Raw genomic sequence first — 18316 nt, forward strand, 5'->3', positions numbered from 1 at the left:
ATCCGCTCCTCGGGGACTTACAGCCGGTCCATGCTTCAGCTTCCTCCCAGCCCCCTACCAGACAGCCCACATTTTTGCTCCCTACCGAGAGCTGGGAAGGAGCAAAAATGTGGAATGTTTGTGGGTCCCAGCGAACCGGATTGGAAGCAGGCTGAGAGCTCATTGATACGCACAATCAGTGTGTGTGTGTGTGTGTGTGTGTGTGTGTGTGTGTGTGTGTGTGTGTGTATATATATATATATATATATATATATATATATATATATATATATATACGCTTTTTAATTTCTTTTTATTTTTCTCATCCCACGCTCATTCTGTGTTGATTTCCTTGAGCTTATTATGTTTTTTTTTCTATTTAAGACCCGCATTTATTCATATTATATATTTTATTGTTCATGTACTTTAGATTTCCTGAGTTGTACAGCGCGATGTGGCTTTGTCTGTGAAAGGGGCTTTAGAAATAAACATTTACATAGTTTACATTACTTCCTGATAAAGTTTCGATTTCTATTATTTTCTATTTTTGTATCTGTATCCAGTTGATACACTAGACACATCTTATGCGTGGGCAGTAGATACGGTTATAATTGAGCTCCACGATACTGCGGCGATCATTTATATGGGTTTGATAATCAGTTATATGGGTTTGATTTGCATTACTTGTTTCCATATAATCATGAAAAAACGGTTTAAAAGCATGAAACGTGAATAAGGGTAAATATTTGGGCTGCACAGCCTACTTTTTGGGCCCGATTTGACGTGCGATTGTCGCGTTTGTTCTGCAAAAAGTGCGGAGCTGCTCTACGCCGTTTATCCGAAAATTTTCGATAGTTATACGGACAGTCGCTCGGGGGAGATTGTTGCATGCACGCTGCAGGCGATCACCCTCCGTATTTCTGCAGACTAATGCGTTCTTGGGTTTTGAAAAAGAGGCCTGTGCTTTGACACACTGAAGCCGAGGCTTCCGGTGCTGGGTCGCTTTGGGCAGGGAATGACTGCAGCGGTTCGTGCCCGGCAGACCATCCGCTTCGGCTGACTTCTAAAGATAGAAACGCGCCTGACGAAGCGTCGCCTTCGACCTCGATTGTTGGGTTCAACGCGACTTCCGCATCCGTCTCTTAGAGAAGCTGAGGTCCCCGTACAACAGTTTCCCACTAATTACTGCGAAGTCGTGACAGTAAGCCGGCGAGTAGAAATGTCCCTTTGGTCTTATTATTTTTACTGTTATTTGCAGAGCGACGTGTGTTACAGGAAGATAACATTTTAGAGGACATCTTAGAGGAACTTAAACATCATATTGGGTGACTTGGCCACGAAAGAGAAATGTTACATCTTCAGCAGAGGTGTACAGTGTAATTTGCAGTTTTGATTTGAATGTTTGACTTTCAGAGGCACAATAACAAGGTCGGAGGCCCTGAGTTACTTAAGCTCTGAGGGGGCCCTTACCGATGGTAAGGGTTAAGTTTAGAAATTTGGACACGTTTAAGGTAGTTCAGGCCACCTTTTTAGAGGTGACAATTGGGCTTCAGCATAGGTAAACCCGTGCATTAAAGGGCCAATTAATAAAATAATGTAGGCCTGCATGACTTTTCTTAATAATGCAATAGTCTAGCGTGAAAATAGCATTTTGAAACAAAGTTTAAAGTTGTTATTATTATAGAATTTGGCTTTGCGGTATGTTAGATCTCATGACTTAAAACAGGGCTTCCGAACACTTAAGCTTGCCGTCTCGTTGCACGTTTTGCGCAGGCGCTGGAATTCCAAGCTCCCCGAAAACCGCACTGTTCAGTTCCCGGAATCACAGCTTCAGATGGTCCAAGCCAAGCACGCAAACATAAGACAAGCAATTAAAATACTTACATAGTGTTGCCGAAATAGCCCGGAAAATAACCTTACCGTTCGACCTGGTAAATTAACAGACAGTGCATTTGAAGATGTGATGTGGAGCCATTATAACAATAAACTTTTTTTTTTTTTTTTTTACAATTCAGGTTAATATATTACATTTTTCCTGCCATTTGAGTCTGTGTGGCAAACTCTCACATTCTCATGGTACTCTCTGTGATTTTCATTTGAAATTAAAAAACACTTTTATTTACACTTTTATAGTCTTCCACTATAAACTATTTTAGGCAGCCACAAACAATCCAGGGTGATGTGTTTATTTTCCTAAACCACAAGTTGAACTTTTATTTCTGTGGGTTAACATCTTTGTCTAGGGTATTCTGATGAGTAGGCCACAGTTATAATAAACCTGTTTATTTGGAAAGCTAAAGGAATATCATTACAGTAATGTTCCGCATAAGTTGCTGAGACCTAAATTTGTGATCTGAAATTTCGAATAATCATTACCAAGGGCCTTAATGGCCTGTGTCAGCATGAATTTAAAATTATCTATAATTATGAGAAATAAGAAAGTGCTGTCGTTATGTAACGAATTGGAACAGCTTATTATTGCGCAAACAATAGTAATACATTCATCCAGTTTCCACCTGATTAATATGGTGAGGGTCATGGGAGACTCAGTGCCGGGTCGAGATTCATGTCGTGCCTGGACAAGCTATACCGCCCTAGTCCCCCGTAGTTTCCTCTTAATGGGTTGATCGGCACTGCGGATAATAATATTAACTTAGCAAAACACCATTTGAGATCTTTGGAGCCGTACATTTTAATGGAATGTTGGCTCCCACTTGTGGTCACAGGCGGTAGTTGCGAGAATTTTGCTACTAAATAAGGGTACCCTAAAGCTTACGTACTGAAAAAATTATGCCCCATTATTATTTTCTGATATGAACATGAAAAGTACCCCTTACCCATTCCAGGTATTAATTTAATTATTTAAATCCAGATTTGTATCGCACTGAACACAGGCAACAGTAAGGAGTGGAGTTCAATATAGCATAGCTGTATGCTGTTGGGGAATCAGAGTGCGCACATGCAAGAAAGTATACGTGTAACAGTGGGGTCTGGCCGTCCTCGTGCCCACATCTGTCTTCCGTTTCCTACCTGACAACTTAAAATGATTACGTAATTTATCTGTCCACCTTCAGACCGCTTATTCTGATTATGGCCACCATGGGAGCTGGCGCCTACCCAAGACAGCACCTTAAATGTGATGCCGGTTCATTACGGAGCACATAAACACACAAACTGTCACACAAATCCATACACTATGCGTAATGTACAGATGGCACTTACCCTACGTGTGTTTTCGGACTTTCGGTGGACAGTCAGTGCTAAATCAAAAGATAACGAAACTGTATAAACTGTTGCCTATAAATATTGCGGGCCGCTAATTTGAATCCTGTTTCCAGCTCTGTGTGTGATTTGTGAGTTATCTTTTTTGTGGATGTACTTTCAGTGTCCACGGCATGCCGTCTTCTGCAGTGGGCTGGCGTCCTCCGCTGGGTGTAGTGCTTTTTAACATAAAGCCAGAATCGCTCGAAACTAGACTGGATAAGTGATTATTTCAAATGGAATGCAGCTGAGTTATCGAGTGGGGATATTGTGTAAAAAGTGTATTATTCACTAGCTGAGGATGATCACTGAAATAGCATTAGAGAATAACACTTGCCTCTTCACACCGAGACTTAAATCCCATTGTTAGCCGGAGCATAAAAGGGTTGCGCTTTTGTGAGTCTGAAATGAATACTGTTGTGTAGCGAAGGCAGTTGGAGAGGATGCGCCCTCGCTTCGTGACGATCAAAGGGGACGGGAGATGGAAGCGAGGGGGCGACACGGAGCGGCATGCAAATGTGAGACGGGTACGTGGCGCGAGGGGGCTCTTTGATTTACACTAAACACGCGCTGCCTTTGTAGCGTTTTGATATCTTTTACGGCGTCACTCTGCTGCTAATTGCATTGCTTCTTTCTGCAATACTCTCTGGGGAAATATTAGACGTACGCCGGCATTATCCATTTTTATTGCAATTATATTTAACAGATTGCAAATTAATTATGATTCCTGTAATATGAACCTTTTTTGCAGCTTAAGAAATATAATTTCTTAAACATCCAGATGATGCTGATTTAGACTTTTGAATCAGTCCGACAGTTATATGTTTAAAATGTTTTAAATATCTAACTACTGTATCTGATAAATTTGTGTTTAATCTCATTTTGGATTCCCAAATGATAGGAAAATATGAATGATTTCTCCTTAGTTTTTCTCAAAAAGATGCTGGTTTCACGGTCAGAATTAAGCAAAGCGCTGCTGTTAATGATCAGACATTATTGTTTGCAAGTCTAATGCTGATTTAAGAGAAGGCTGCGTTTTGTGCCTGAAGGCCGTGATGCATAGTCCTGGGAGGCCGGAGAAGATGTATGAATCTGAGCGCACTGTCAAGCACCTCAACAGATGGCCTCGGTGACCCGCAGCAGCACGGCCGCAGGCGGAGACTTAATGCATCACTCACAGCCGTCTGCCAGGGGCCAAGGTGGGGTCAGAGTTCGACAAATAGATGAGGCCTATATGTCTCCCGCAGATGGAGATTCGGCCGACACCGGTGTGACGTATGTCTAATTTGCTGGTAAGTCCTCGTGTGGGGGTCAGAAAGGGGAGCAGGTAATCTCTCCATCGCTGAAGTGTCGTCGTTAGCTTTCCATTCTGAAGACACCTCTCCCATTATCCATTATTAAAGAGCTTGTATTTGTCTCCCAGGAATGTCGTCTCTGTTGCCTATTATACATTTGCTTTTCCGATATATGGATATATTGTTCTTATGTTCTGGTTTGAAACTTATCTCTTATTTTTGGCTTCTGTCTTCCTCTGGCCATTGTGGAAATGATGGGCCCTGACTGGTAAATTTGCCAGCAGTAGAATAGAATGTTTTCCCATTAAAGGCCTCAGTGTTTTCTCCCCTTTTAACCCACAGTGCAGTTTTTCCTGAGTTTTTTCCTGATTTTCATATGTAAATACTCCTGTTTTATCTATCATGCATTCTGAGTTAAAGGCAGCAGTACACAAGCGTAAAGTACACCCTGGCAATAGTGCCCCCCTCCCCGAAATATGATTGGCCCCCCAGGTACTCCCCCATTTTCATTGGCTCTGAGTGATGTCGATCACAGAATTCAGAATACAGTTTTTAGTAGTTTCCAGATTTGCCCGAATATACATATAGTGTATATTTATTGTGTAATTTAGAAAAATGCAGTTAATTTTATGTGTATGACTGACAGGCATGTAATGATGAATCTCGAATCAGTTAAAAATCGAAGTAAATGTATAACAATTTAAACCGGTTGATGTGAAAAATGAATCGCTACTTTAGGAATACTTCACAGTACTTTAACAGAAAAACTGGTGTAATATTACATTTGATTTCACAACGTCAGTTCAGATGTCACTGCGTATTCACGTCGACGTCGGACGCCAGTTTCTGGTTTTGACCAAACGGGAGCTGGCGAGCGAATTTGAAATTGAGGACGGACCGCTGGACCCAGTGGTTATAGCGCTGCTGCATCACAGCAAGAAGGGCTTGGCTTCGGTCTCGGATCCTTTCTCTGTGGAGTTTGCACGTTTTCGCCGGGGGCTCCGGTTTCCTGTCTCGGTCCAAATGCATGCAGGAAAGGTTGATTGGCGAGTCTAAATTGGCCCTGTATTTGTTGCGTGTGTACGCCCTGCAGTGTGTTGGCGACTGCCCGGGGTTGGTTCCCGTCTGCGCCAATTGTTCCCATGATAGGCTCCGGTCCCCCCGCAATCCCAGTTGGGATTAAGCGGTTTCAGAAAATGGATGGATGGACATACCGCCCGATCTTAAATCGACGGTGTGGCAGCATTTTAGCTTTCCGGTAATCACGAACGAAAACGGCGAGAAAAGCACAGACGAGACAAAAACTGCGTGCAAACATAGTAAAAGACTGATAACGTACACAAATAGCATGTCCACCGGCACCACGTACGGTAAGCTGAGCGAAGATTATTAAAAGGGAAAACCATGCTAAAAAGTTGTACATGCGAGCCTTAGTTTATTTATTTGAAGAAATAGTGAGAAAATTGTATCGTGAACCCAGAATCGTGAATCGTATCAAATCGTGAGTTGAGTGTATCCTCACATCCCTAATTACTGCCTTAATTTTTTTTCTCTTAGGACGACCCTGTACCCCTCCCATGCCCCACCTCTGAGAATAATTGGGTGCTTCTGCTTCCTGACCACAGAAATTAATTTTGTTTTATTAGGATTTTTCCAATATCATGAGATGTGTTTGTATTTTTTCTGTGTCTGTGTTTGTACTGTTCTTTATAAATTATCAGTGAACTGTAGTGGATGGATGGATAGATGGACGGACTTTAGTTATTCCAGAATTCAGCAATCAATCCCATGCACTTCCGCTTTAATTACAGTCATTTCAGGCTCCTATGTCCTACAATGCACGGCATTATAACCCTTTTCCAGGAGAGGGCAGTGCACACCTGCTTTCTGTTCATGGCTGCCACCGTTACTGGAAAACGACCGTAATATATTCCGGTATGTTTACCCTAATATTTGCATTATTATATTTCTGAGCGTTGTAAAGGAAATGGGAGTAGGCAGTGTCTCATAACCCCATCGGCAAAACAACAGATACGGTCGGTTCGATATTATTTGTTCTTAAATATTTCATATATTTTCCCCCCTCTGGATAATCTGTATAATGTTAAGCATACAATTTGTCATAAAATTGCTAGTTATATAATGTGATACTGCAAGTATTCTTGTAGTATTTATCCTATTGTCTATGATAGCAGTGTTGTTGCATATATATTATATTATATTACATACAATGTGTGACATTCCATTGTCATAGACCGTTTAAAATTACTTTCACTGAATTCCTGTTCCCACCCTACTGACCTGTTTGGAGTGACATGTTCTGCTGTATTCTTTTGGCGATCCGCCCCTCGCTCCTTCCGGAAATGAATGTGTATATATAATGCTTTACAGCTGCCGTGATCAGGGGATTAAAGAATGCAAGATCATTTACTTATCTTCCCATTTGCTTTATTTTTTATTTATTGTTTTTGGTGCAATTGATTTATTTTATTTGTTTGTTTTGTTTTGTTTCTTCCATTCTAGAAGCATCTTATGAACCACCTGGCTGATTGCGATCTGAAAGAGTCGGGACACTTTTAACACCACAAACCAGACAACATGAGCTGTTTTAAGTAGATTTTGCTTGTTCCGGGATAAAAAAATGCCCCCTGGTGACTGATTTCATCTTAATCCCTTTGTTTTTGTAGTGTTACTGCGTAATGCACGTCCTTTTTTTCACAAATATGTGGTCATAACAATATATAAACACTAGTATATAGTGGTGTATGTGTTGATTCAATGGTAATATCCTCAATGATATAAATTGAAACATTTATTACCCTAATATATCCTATGAACCACCTGGTACAGCTGAAACGCAGACAGAAACACAACTAAAACGAATAAAACAGAGCATCAGCCAAAGCTTAAAGGATTGTCGATGTTTAACCAAACACCCCTGAAAAACCAGACTTTAATATTGGTTTTAGGAAAAGGAGGGCCTGTGTTTTCTTTGTCTAGAAAAACAAATACTAATATTAATGAGGTTTATTTTAATTCACTCATTAAATTTCGAGTCCACTAGAAATACTTACATCTCATACAAAAACAAATTTAAGAGAATCTTATTTAAATGGCTTTTATTGATAATATAATCGGGGCGGCTCTGGGGCATCATCTGACTTTGTGCTCGCGCATCCTTTGGTTGTCAGCGCATCCTCTTGCAGTGGAATAGCGTACATAGTTTGATGGATCTGGTGTCTAAATTGTCCTTAGCCTGCGTCTGCCATCCTGTCCAAGGTGTACCTTGGCGTTTTATTTTTTTTCTTGAAACAGGATCCAGGTTTGGATAAGTGGTTATGAAAGGCGGAAAGAAAATATAGCTTAATAAGTTATTCCAGTTATGTGTACGTCAGTGGCATGGCAGTGTGATGACGTTTCATAAATTACGTTTAAATCATTCTAAGCAGGATGAAATCCTTTGGGCCACCAAATCATTACGCAGATACATACGTTTGATGCGTAGAACACGAATCAGGTGCAATTCTTGCGTAAGGCCGTTAGGGGGAGATGTTAGTTTCGGACTCGATTGAATCTTATAAGTACATCTGGAACAAATGAAACGCACAAGATAATCATGTAGTTGAATCGTGTAGTTGAATGAAATATAAAATATCGATCTTTTAACAATAAACACTTACTGGTGAGAATTGCTGGTATTTACTTGTTTGTGCAGAAAATATCCTTTGTGATACACCACACTTTCAAATTATTCAGATCCAGCTGTATCATTAGTCACTTCTGTGGGATCTATGCACTTCGCAGTAGGATGATGCAAAAATGGGCCAATAGTGCAGATTATTTTTGTATGATTTATAATCTCCATTTTATTTAGCTGAAAACATTTTATTTATGTTTGTTGTGGTGATTATTGCAACCGGGTATGGCATTAAGAAGTATCTCAGCAACATACAACACACAAGAAAACAAGACTAACATGAAAACAAACCGATTTTCTCTCTAATCTCCAAATCGTTTGTCTCTGTCAGTTCTCTCCGTGACACATCAAAATGATCAGCCTATATTATGTAGGAAGGAATGAGAAAAAGATAAATGAGATTTGAGTAAGCTGGTTTAAAGCGGACTAGTTTATTTTTTGAAGTAAAAAAAAAACAACCATCTGTCTATATTGCTTATTCTTTGTTTGGGACCCTGTGTCACAGGGCTAATGTTGTGGTTTTTTTTTTTGACTGATCTTGTATGAACTTTGCATTTACATCGATATTCACATACTCTGTATCAATGCAGACTGCATACTTCACGCACAAGGGAATTGTTACATGACGTAGCACGTTGGTGCTCATCTGCACAAATAACTAGAAACCAGAGCGTACTGAAAAGAATGAGGGCTCAGCTTAAAATAGGTCGCGTACCAGCACCTTCGGTTTCGGCCGTTTTATTAGCCGACTATACAAAGTCGGGGGAGGGGGTTTCCTTTAGTAACTTGCTAGGGACCGGCTGGATCTGCCAGTCCTGTGTGGCCCGTGGTTGGCAGCCACACATTACTTATCAGCTTCCATAGACAATGTTCTTGGATAAAGTTTGGAATAAAAACAGCTGTAAATGGGATGGTGCTCTATCATTTGTTTTCCAATCTCTTATCTTGATCGGGGTCAAAGGTGAGCTCGGAGCCCATTGCAGATACCATTCGGCTGGGCTACGCCCTACATCCATCGCAGGGCACATGCAAGCACATAATAATGCATCACGTGCAGTTGAGGCACCCCAGTCAGCGGAACCGGAGAAGGGAACCCGCACAACACCGGGAGACATACAGAAGAGAGGTGGGACTCGAACCCTCGACCTCAGAGGTGTGAGGCAACGCCGAGCCACCCCTTACTGGGCTGTCCGCATCTGACAATAGTGTGGTCATTGGCGTGTTGAATGACGGCCTTATTAAACATGGATGAATCCACACAGTAAGGACATCTGCTGGTAAATCCAGCAGAGTGTTTCCTGCACCCTGCACTGCATGATGCAGGTGCACAGGTGCCTCAGCATTTGCACCAGACTTTCCCCCTTCACCTGGCCAACTAACCCATGACCCCACCTCCCTGCATGTAGGCCTCCATGGGCTAAGGGGGGGTTAAGTACCACGGTTCATCCCGTAATGGTCTCTCATTGGTCCGATGTCATGTCAGCTTACCACCCAGACCGGAAAAAAAAAATGCGTCTGTCCTTTGTGCACCAGCAGGAAAAGGTATAAATCCTATTGTGCTGCACTCAATGTACAATGAATATTGTTTTCTTAGCAGTAGCAGCTGAAAGCAGAGAGATGGACAGACAGAAACCAGTATACAATATCCAGTAATTTAAAAACACGCAATCTAATCTGAAGTTTGGATTTTCCCACAAACCAAATGAATGGAGGTGAGGTTAGTTTTACTAGCAAAAATACCCAGCTATGCAGAGAGCAGAAGTCCCCCTCCAGTGATCTGGTCTCATCAGGAAATGCACTGTTGCAACAAGCTAAGATGCAGTGATTACAAGAACCCCTGGACCACCCACGGTGGCACTTCCCACAGGAGATACCAGCAGATCCCTCTGCCCCATCCAAACAGGAAGCTAAATAAGTGAGATTTTAATTAGGTTTGTGAAAACCTTAAACGGCATGGATTCCCATGATTTCTCTCTGCTCGGGTGTCCGGTCTGAACCTCTGCTCCCTGGAAGTGTGCATGTACCAAAGAAGACTATTCAATTAAATCGGAAAGTATTTATTGTCGCTTTGCACTTTGTAAATTCCACTTAGAAGTCCTATATACTCTTTTTCTTCATCCAGTACTGACTGGCGTTAAAGCAACAGCTGTTGCATGCATTTGCACAGAGTGACAGCAGAGATGAGGAGGCTTAAACAAATTTTCTAAAAAGTGCTCTTTATCTTTGACTCTGGTTACCCTACATTCTAGCACATTAAATGTTAGACCTTCAACCAGACAGCCAGGCTAACAGGAGAACGGCGAGCACAGCGCTCTGCTTTGATAAGGCCAATAAATTCTGGGTAACTGGTGCAGGAAGTGTCCAATTTAATTCCTCTCTGGTCACACGTTTGCATGTTATTACAACCCATTTCCCTGCTTGGTAACACCAAACTGTTGTCAGTTTGCTAGCGCTATTTATGTTGATGCTTTTATGCTGCAAGATAATGTTGGAGGGCTCTTAGCATTCCACATTAATGCTAAAACACTGCTAAAAAAAGTCATCTAAAAACGTGTTGCAGGAGAATCGAGCTAATTAAGTAATTAAGAGGGATTGAGTTTGGGAAGACTAATAAAAACATCCCTTATCCACAAGATTCAACACCTTCTGAATGTCTTCATCCCTCCGAACTGGACTGGTGAAGATCCACTGAGGATCCCACAGCCCAATCTCATAAAATGACCTTGTTCTCAAACAGGCCTCCCACGGACTCCAAACCGACAGCCCCGGGCGCTAATGCGCCAAAGTTAACGAGGCATGCCGCACTCTTCATTAGTCCGCTCGTTATGCCGCAGACCTGACCTCGCTCCGGAGCCTTCACTCTTTGGCTTCGTAGTGCCAGGTCTTCTTGGAAACTTTGCCAATTAGTGCGATTGCTCCTTAAGCAAATTGCTCGTTTGGAGTTCAGATTGAAGAGAACTCAAGTGAACAAAATCTCCACGGGAAGTGTACATTTTCTGTAATGTACATGTCATATAGACTAAATTAAAAGTACCATGTATATTGCAATACCTGTACCTGTACTTCTGCCTACCCACTGTGTCATGGTGTCAACAATCAGCTCTCCATTCCACTAGGGCAGGGTTCTTCAACTCTGGACCTCGATTCCAAATCCAGGCCTTGTTTTCAGTTCTCCCAGGTAGTTGTTTAATAATTACTGATTCTGATTGGTCAGAGGCTTCACACCTGACTGACAGGTAAAGGAAGGCTGGAAAACCAGCAGTGCTCGGACCTTGAGGACCGTGAGTTGAAGAACCCTGCACTAGGGCGACTGCCTAATCCACATCAGGGGGGGACACAATGAGCTACTTCAGATTTTACAAACTACTTTATAACTGAAAGTCTCCTTTGCTTGGCTAATTGGTTCAATTCTGCATGTGCCTTCAATGGTTTGTTTCCTTGATTGAAAGACTCATCCAGCTGTTTCACATTAACATTAGTGACACCTGCATGATTATAGGAGACTGACCAATCAGCACACAGCAAGAACTCAGTGTTGAAGTGAAATCCTGTGGCCTGTACTACGAAACGGGGTTACTGGCTTATCGGGGTAACTTGTCAGATTTAAGGTACCACAGTTTAAATGGACTTCATATTCTTTCACTTACATTTTGCCCAGACTACCTTAAATCCGACAAGCTACCCCGATAAGCCAGTAACTCCACTTCGTAGTACAGGCCTCGGGTCTTTTTAATTAAAATGGTAGTTTACAAACCCTGTCCTAGCTCATAGTGCCCCCCGACATGGATTGGGTGGGCATCCTATTTGCCATCATTCAGAGCTGTATACAGACATGTACCTAATTTGGACATCTGAGGGATTTCCTTTGTTTCTTCATGCGTTACATATTTATTTATTAGTTATTTATTCCCCATGATATCATAATGCACCCAAATACAAGGTTTTGATGATATCACAACTACAAAAGGGTCCTACTATCAGTCTTCCAGCTCCCTGACTATTTCGGGTGGGGGTAGCCTGTGTATCCTGCCCTTAAACCCACTGTACCATTTAGTTTAAAATGTACATTTATTAATTTATGAGATGCCTTTGTTTAAAGCAGTGCACCAATGAGGCAGGTGATACATCACAGCTGTGAAGGGCCAACTTAGGCTCCAGTGCTGCTGGGCCAGTACCAAGTGCAAGTTAGCAATGGAGTTCATGCAAAACATTGCAAAGCGCGTGCAGCCAGCCAGCACGTTGGCTGGGTTGATGCATGTGTGGACAGGGGATACCCCCATAGGGAAGCGTTCCTCACGGTTCTTGGCTAGGAACCATCACTTTCTTGTGATGGTATCTTCAACCTAGAAGTTACCAATCTGTCGAAACCGAATTGTGGTATTAATAATTCTGAGCCTCTCTAGAAAGTTACAAAAGCTCGATTACACAGATTCTTTCCATAAATTTCAATTTCAATTTTGGGTTTTTTTTTTTATATCATTTGCATTTATGTGGCAAACATCTTCTCTACATCATCTGCTTAGTGGGTGTTTGCATGACAATAGCATTGTGTTTTCATTTTTTGCTATGTACTATGTGTGAGTCTGCACATGAGCTCGTCTAATGTAACAGAGGGGGGGTTGCATTACCTTTTGAGAGCGGAGCTACCTGGTCACCAGATGCTGGAGAGCAGTGACCTCACAACCTCCAGGGGTCGAGTTACATCGGTCGCCAAGGTAGCGAGCTCAGGTTCAGGTTTCCATAGAGGATGCCGTCACCCCCCCAACAGTACGCATCACGGTTAAAGGGTCCCGTCTCTGTGTGTAGCCTCCCTCTGTTTTTCAAGGAAAGGCCACCGGTCCACCCAGAAAAAGAGCCGTCACCTTCTGTTACCCCCCCCCCATTTCATAGAGGTGGGTGAATGGAGAGGGCCTGCATGCTTGGCCTACTGTCATGTGGGTACAACGACGGCATCCCATAGTCTCAGAAGACAGATATTAGGTGCCTCTCACTTCTATCCCATTGTGTCTGTCGAGGATTTAAAAAAAAAAGGTGCAGTTTGTGGGGGATGTAATTTTGGATTAAAAAGAGAAGAAAAAAAACAGAAGGCAGAAGTACAACCAAGAAATCTGAAGCATCTCGCTGAGGACCAGCCTGCTTCAGGTATCCGGCATAATTAATGGGGTTCACACAGATTTTGTTGCTTCTGCCTCTCTCACTAGGTGGTGCACTCATTAAAAAATCTTTTTTTTTTACCCAAGACTCACCTCTCTCCCATAGTCTTGTTTTTTTTAGCATGCATAATTTATCTTAAGCTGCCATTCGAAGTTCCGGACTTGAACTTCCGGTGGAAGTTAAAGGCTTGGCTGAAAGGCACGAAGGGGAGGTGGAGTATAGCGTAGATTCGGGGAATCTCCTCTGTCCCGCATCACCACCAGAAACTTCCATTTCCCCTAGCAGACTGCTTAACAATGGCTGCCCTACCATCCTCAGCCTGCCCAGCGATGGCAGAGAGGGCACCTGCCTTCATTGCCAAGGGTCGGGAGAATAACTGGCCTTTGTGTTGTTGCATTATAAACACAGCAGGGACCGTGCTTGACGTTCACATACCTGTGCTGCCATATCATGTAGCTTGTATCTCTGCCTCTTTCGGTTTAGGAAAGGTTTCTTTTCTGGTGGTTTTATAATCTTCCCCAAGGGCAACTCAGAATATGAACTAGTAATTGATCTTTTGTGCATCTTTAGCTTTCAGCTCCTCAGTAAGATGCTATATTAAGTGGGTTATAAGGCTGCTTCAGGTTGTATGTTTTGTGCTCATTCTAAGGCCTCGACGCCATAATTCATAGGAGCCGTTAGACAGGGAGCTTAGAATTTCTGTTGCCATGGTGACCAATAAGGTAATTTTCTGATGTGTCTGGAAGAGGCCAGGTCAGGTTAAGGTACTGTTGTTGTTGTGGGCCTGTTCTGAGCTGCTGCTTTGGTCCATACGCCTTTTACTTTACCAGCCTCCTGGACATCCTGTCATGAGCTTGTCCCACATGCCCCAGACATCCAAGAAACTGGACGGACTCAGTAACCAGAGCAGATTCCAGTTTGTCCCACCTTGCAATTCAGGAAATCACTATTACATTAACCCCTTCCCACTAGGGCTACCCCTAATCACCCCCCTTTAATCACCAGTATCCACACCAATTCTACCAAATTTGTTTGTTTGTTTTTGCATAGAGATGCATCTGCTGATCTCTATAAAGACACCCTCAAGGTGCAGTCGGTTTTGGGCATGTCATGATTATCGTAGACACTCTCCAGCTACACAGTTTTTCCCCTGATGAAAATAATTTAGCTTCACGAAAATAAAATAACAAATTCCTAGCACTCATCGCCGTCGCGGTTTTGAATGAGATATGCGCGATTTTCAGGGTACACAATGGATTGTTTTCTAATTTATAGAGTCGAGAGCAGCCCGGCAACATAATGACATATCATAACGGCACAATGATAAATGCAAGCGTTTAAATGCTCGATCCCCTTGACCTCACTGGCAGCCTGTTTGTCCACCGTTTGATGACACAGAGCATGATTAATACTCAAATAAATTCTAAATAATAAATACATTAATTCCGAGGCTGGGTGATTACATCCATCATTAAGAGCAGTTTGTGGCCCCCCATGTCATTTCCTGCTCATCCCACTGCCGCCAATTCTTCGGTAGGTGTCATCCCAGATGCACGCCAGCAAAATGTGAAGACCCCTTTGTGTCTGATAATGCAAGCCTTAAATATCTCCAGACAGGAGACCATCATTTATTTTCAAATTATTCTGAAGGATTTCTTCCGGCAACTTATCTCAGGTATACAACAGCAGGGTTCAGAAGTATAAATCGGGGTATGGACAGAGGATACAACTCAGGTTGGATCACGACTGACCTACTTTTCATCCCGATTATGACTACATGAGTTAGGTGTAGCTAATATGGATATCCATGGACTGTGGAACACATCTGAACAAGGGGGTTTCTTGCGGGGGCATAAAACCTGTCCACGTAACTGTTTGTTTTTGAAAAACTCAGATATAACCATCTGTTTTTTAAAAAAACATGGATATAACTCAGGCTTTTGTTAATAGAGTTTTATCCAATCCATCCATCCATTTTCTGTACCTGCTATGTACCTATGCAGGGTCATGGGGGTAAGGAGTATATCCCAGAAGCTGCGGGAACAAGGCAGGGAATAACCCTGGATGGGGCACCAATTCTTTGCAGTAAAGCTTTATCGGATTGTAGTAAATTATTAGGTGATGCTTTACATTAACTGCACCTTCATAATGAATTCATTCCGCATTCATAGAACATTCATAAGCAACATGTAATATACCTTAACATGTCTTAAAGCATGATTCATGATTCCTCCAATGACCTAGATATGACAGTTGTAATAAACATTAATAACAAACATTATAATAATACAATGTTTGTTATTATTGCATATTAAAACTGTTAAGGTATGTTAGGATGTTAAGGTACACTTACATGCTGCTTATGAATGTTCTATGAATGCATTATGAAGACTTCATAAAGGTGCTGGAAATGTAAAACGTTACCAGTTACTTGAAGGTTCCAGTTCCACGGTCCATGTGGTGCACATTGTGAACCAAAGATACAAAGCAAATATCAGAGTGTTTTCACACCCCAGTAGATATTGCATCATGTGGAAGTTAGCTCTTTTGGGTTTGGGAAACAATTACACCCCCCCCCCCCCCCAAGTCCTCTGTGAGAAAGGACCTCCTTATGTAACAAAGAAGCTAATTATTGGCCTCATTTACTCCAAGAGCACAATAGCAAAGTGGGTGTTTGTGCTCACTGCTATTCACTGGTTTCAAACCCAAAACAGTTGCCAGAAGTGTAGTAGAGGCCCAAAGAAAAGTTAAAGCGGTCAAAGAATAAGTCAGTAGGGCATCAAATCCCTGTGCATTGTTGATGAAAGTATCAGGTCTTCCTTATATTCATTTGCACCCAACAACCAACAACCTGACACCCCCACACCCAACCCTGTCCCCGTCATCCCACCAGGCTTCTGCCCCTTCACCATTGGGTTATCATGGATACGTGCGATGCGCCAGGGCCAACTCACCATCCTGTCCACCCCGGGACCCCAGGGAGCGGCGGGAGCGACGTCGTTCGAGGCACGCCAGCCCGTAGCACCCAATCCAAGTTTGCCGCACGGGGAACGATGAAATACTGAAAGCCTTGTTTTTTAAAGAAGGGTTTATTCTCGCTGCCATTATCTGAGGCGGCGAATGGATGAAGTTCCAGAACAAAGAGCTAAAGAGGAGTGCAGCGGCTGGGGATTCCGGAGGCAGTTGTTTCCCCTTATTGTGTGATGCCACCAGCGGGGACACATGTTGAGTGGTAAAAGTGTCGGACTTGAGTTAAGTGCCATTGTGATAGCTAGCCGTCCCCCTCAAAGCCTTTGTTCCCAGCGTTGTACATCATTAGCATCTGACCATACTGTTGTCTGAGATGGTATTTCCCTTTAAAATGCCTTCTGCTCCCCAGGACCCGAATGGTCCTTCTCAGCCCCAAACACGGCCAGCTGACGTATCCACCAGCGCAACCTGCCATCGGCGGTCAGGAGCCGTGACTCGATGGCACGATGGTGCTAAATTATTAGCCACGCCTTTTTATTATTAACATTTTCATTAAAAGAATTATGCATTGTGTTGTAGTATGATGATAGCATGGCGTGTGAGTGTGAGTGTGTGTGTGTGTGTGTGTGTGTGTGAGCGGGTTTACCTATCCTTATGGGGACATAATTTCCCCATAACATGATAAATATCCATTTTTTTTCCCTTATGGTCCCCATAAGGGAAAACGCTATTTTATAAAAATCGTTGACTGCTATGAAAAAACAAAAAATGCAAAAACTCTTGTATTTTGTTAGGTTACTTATGGTTATGGTTAGGGCAGGGTGGGGGTTAAGGTTGTCATAGTTAGCGTTAGCATTTTTCCCATTGCCAGTGCTTGTAATTCTGCAACATTAAAACCCAGTTACAGTCAGGTAATGGTCCAGCTTTTTCAGTCAGCTGTCATAGTGGTTAAACCTCAGAGACACACCACCACCCCCACCCCCCAGCCCCCCCCCCACCCCCAGCAAAAGGTCCTTGGGAGGGTCAATGTCAGTTACTCTGAGCGGTTGGGCGGTTTGTCCAGCTGCCATAGGTGGGGGGGGGGTCATCAGTTGTTGGCCAGTAAAACCTGACAGATGGAGGCAGTGGAGACAATGGGCCGTCACCTTGCCTGGCACGGCGGCACGCTCGCCCTTCAGCCACTGGCCATCGACGGCCTCTGGGGGGGTCAGGCCTTCCCCACTCTCTGCGTCTACAGCCTCTAAGGCTGCACCCAAACTGCGCCGGGGCAGCGGCATAAAAGGGCTTTTCTCTCCGCAGATCTTGCCAATGGATCCACTTCGTCTCGGACTTAAATTAGACGGCAGCTCAGATCCTTCATGGGCCGTGCACGTTAGCAAAGGTTCAAGCCCAATAAAGACAATAAATCCAGCGCCCCCCCCCCCCTCCCCCCACAGCTCCCCTCCCCCAGTCAGACCCTACCCTCAGACAGCAACAGGCTGAGTGCCCTGGGACGACTCCAGCATTAAGGACCAAACCGAGGGTAATGGGGCACATGATTCGAACCCTCCTCCCCGGCACAAGCCTGGCCATTGAGTGGCATGATTGATTATGACAGCCTGACAATAGGAGGGTCTAGTGTCAGGAGGTGGCTGGATTGTGTCGTCTGAATAGACACTCCCCTCCCCGCAACTAAGCACCACCCCCACTCACTCACATATACCCACATAGAGCTTTGGTAAAGGGACAGAGTCTGGGGTTACACACTGGTCCTCTCCTTTTTGAAAGACACTCTAGTGATCTTACAGCCAGAAGCTCCTTGATTCATATGCAAGTTTCAAGAAGCATCTTCGCAGGCAATTGTCAATTATAATTTTTTTTTATGCAACTATTCTTGTTACTTGTGTGATTTGTCCAACAAAGAACAAGCTTCACATTACGGCAGACCATTTTTCTGGTCCCCACAAAGATCTGTGAAAGT

At 43.2% G+C, this 18316-nt stretch overlaps 1 long non-coding RNA gene across 1 annotated transcript; it reads left to right on the forward strand.

Moving 5' to 3' along the window:
- The first annotated feature begins 3306 nt into the window (after window positions 1-3306).
- Window positions 3307-6158, forward strand: LOC111843439 (uncharacterized). The gene is made up of 3 exons (XR_002838161.1): window positions 3307-3767; window positions 4290-4532; window positions 6093-6158. It is a non-coding gene; the product is annotated as an uncharacterized lncRNA (long non-coding RNA).
- The last annotated feature ends 12158 nt before the right edge of the window (window positions 6159-18316 follow it).

Source organism: Paramormyrops kingsleyae, chromosome 7 (genome assembly GCF_048594095.1).
Source record: "Paramormyrops kingsleyae isolate MSU_618 chromosome 7, PKINGS_0.4, whole genome shotgun sequence".
In the NCBI taxonomy this organism is placed as follows: Eukaryota; Metazoa; Chordata; class Actinopteri; order Osteoglossiformes; family Mormyridae; genus Paramormyrops; species Paramormyrops kingsleyae.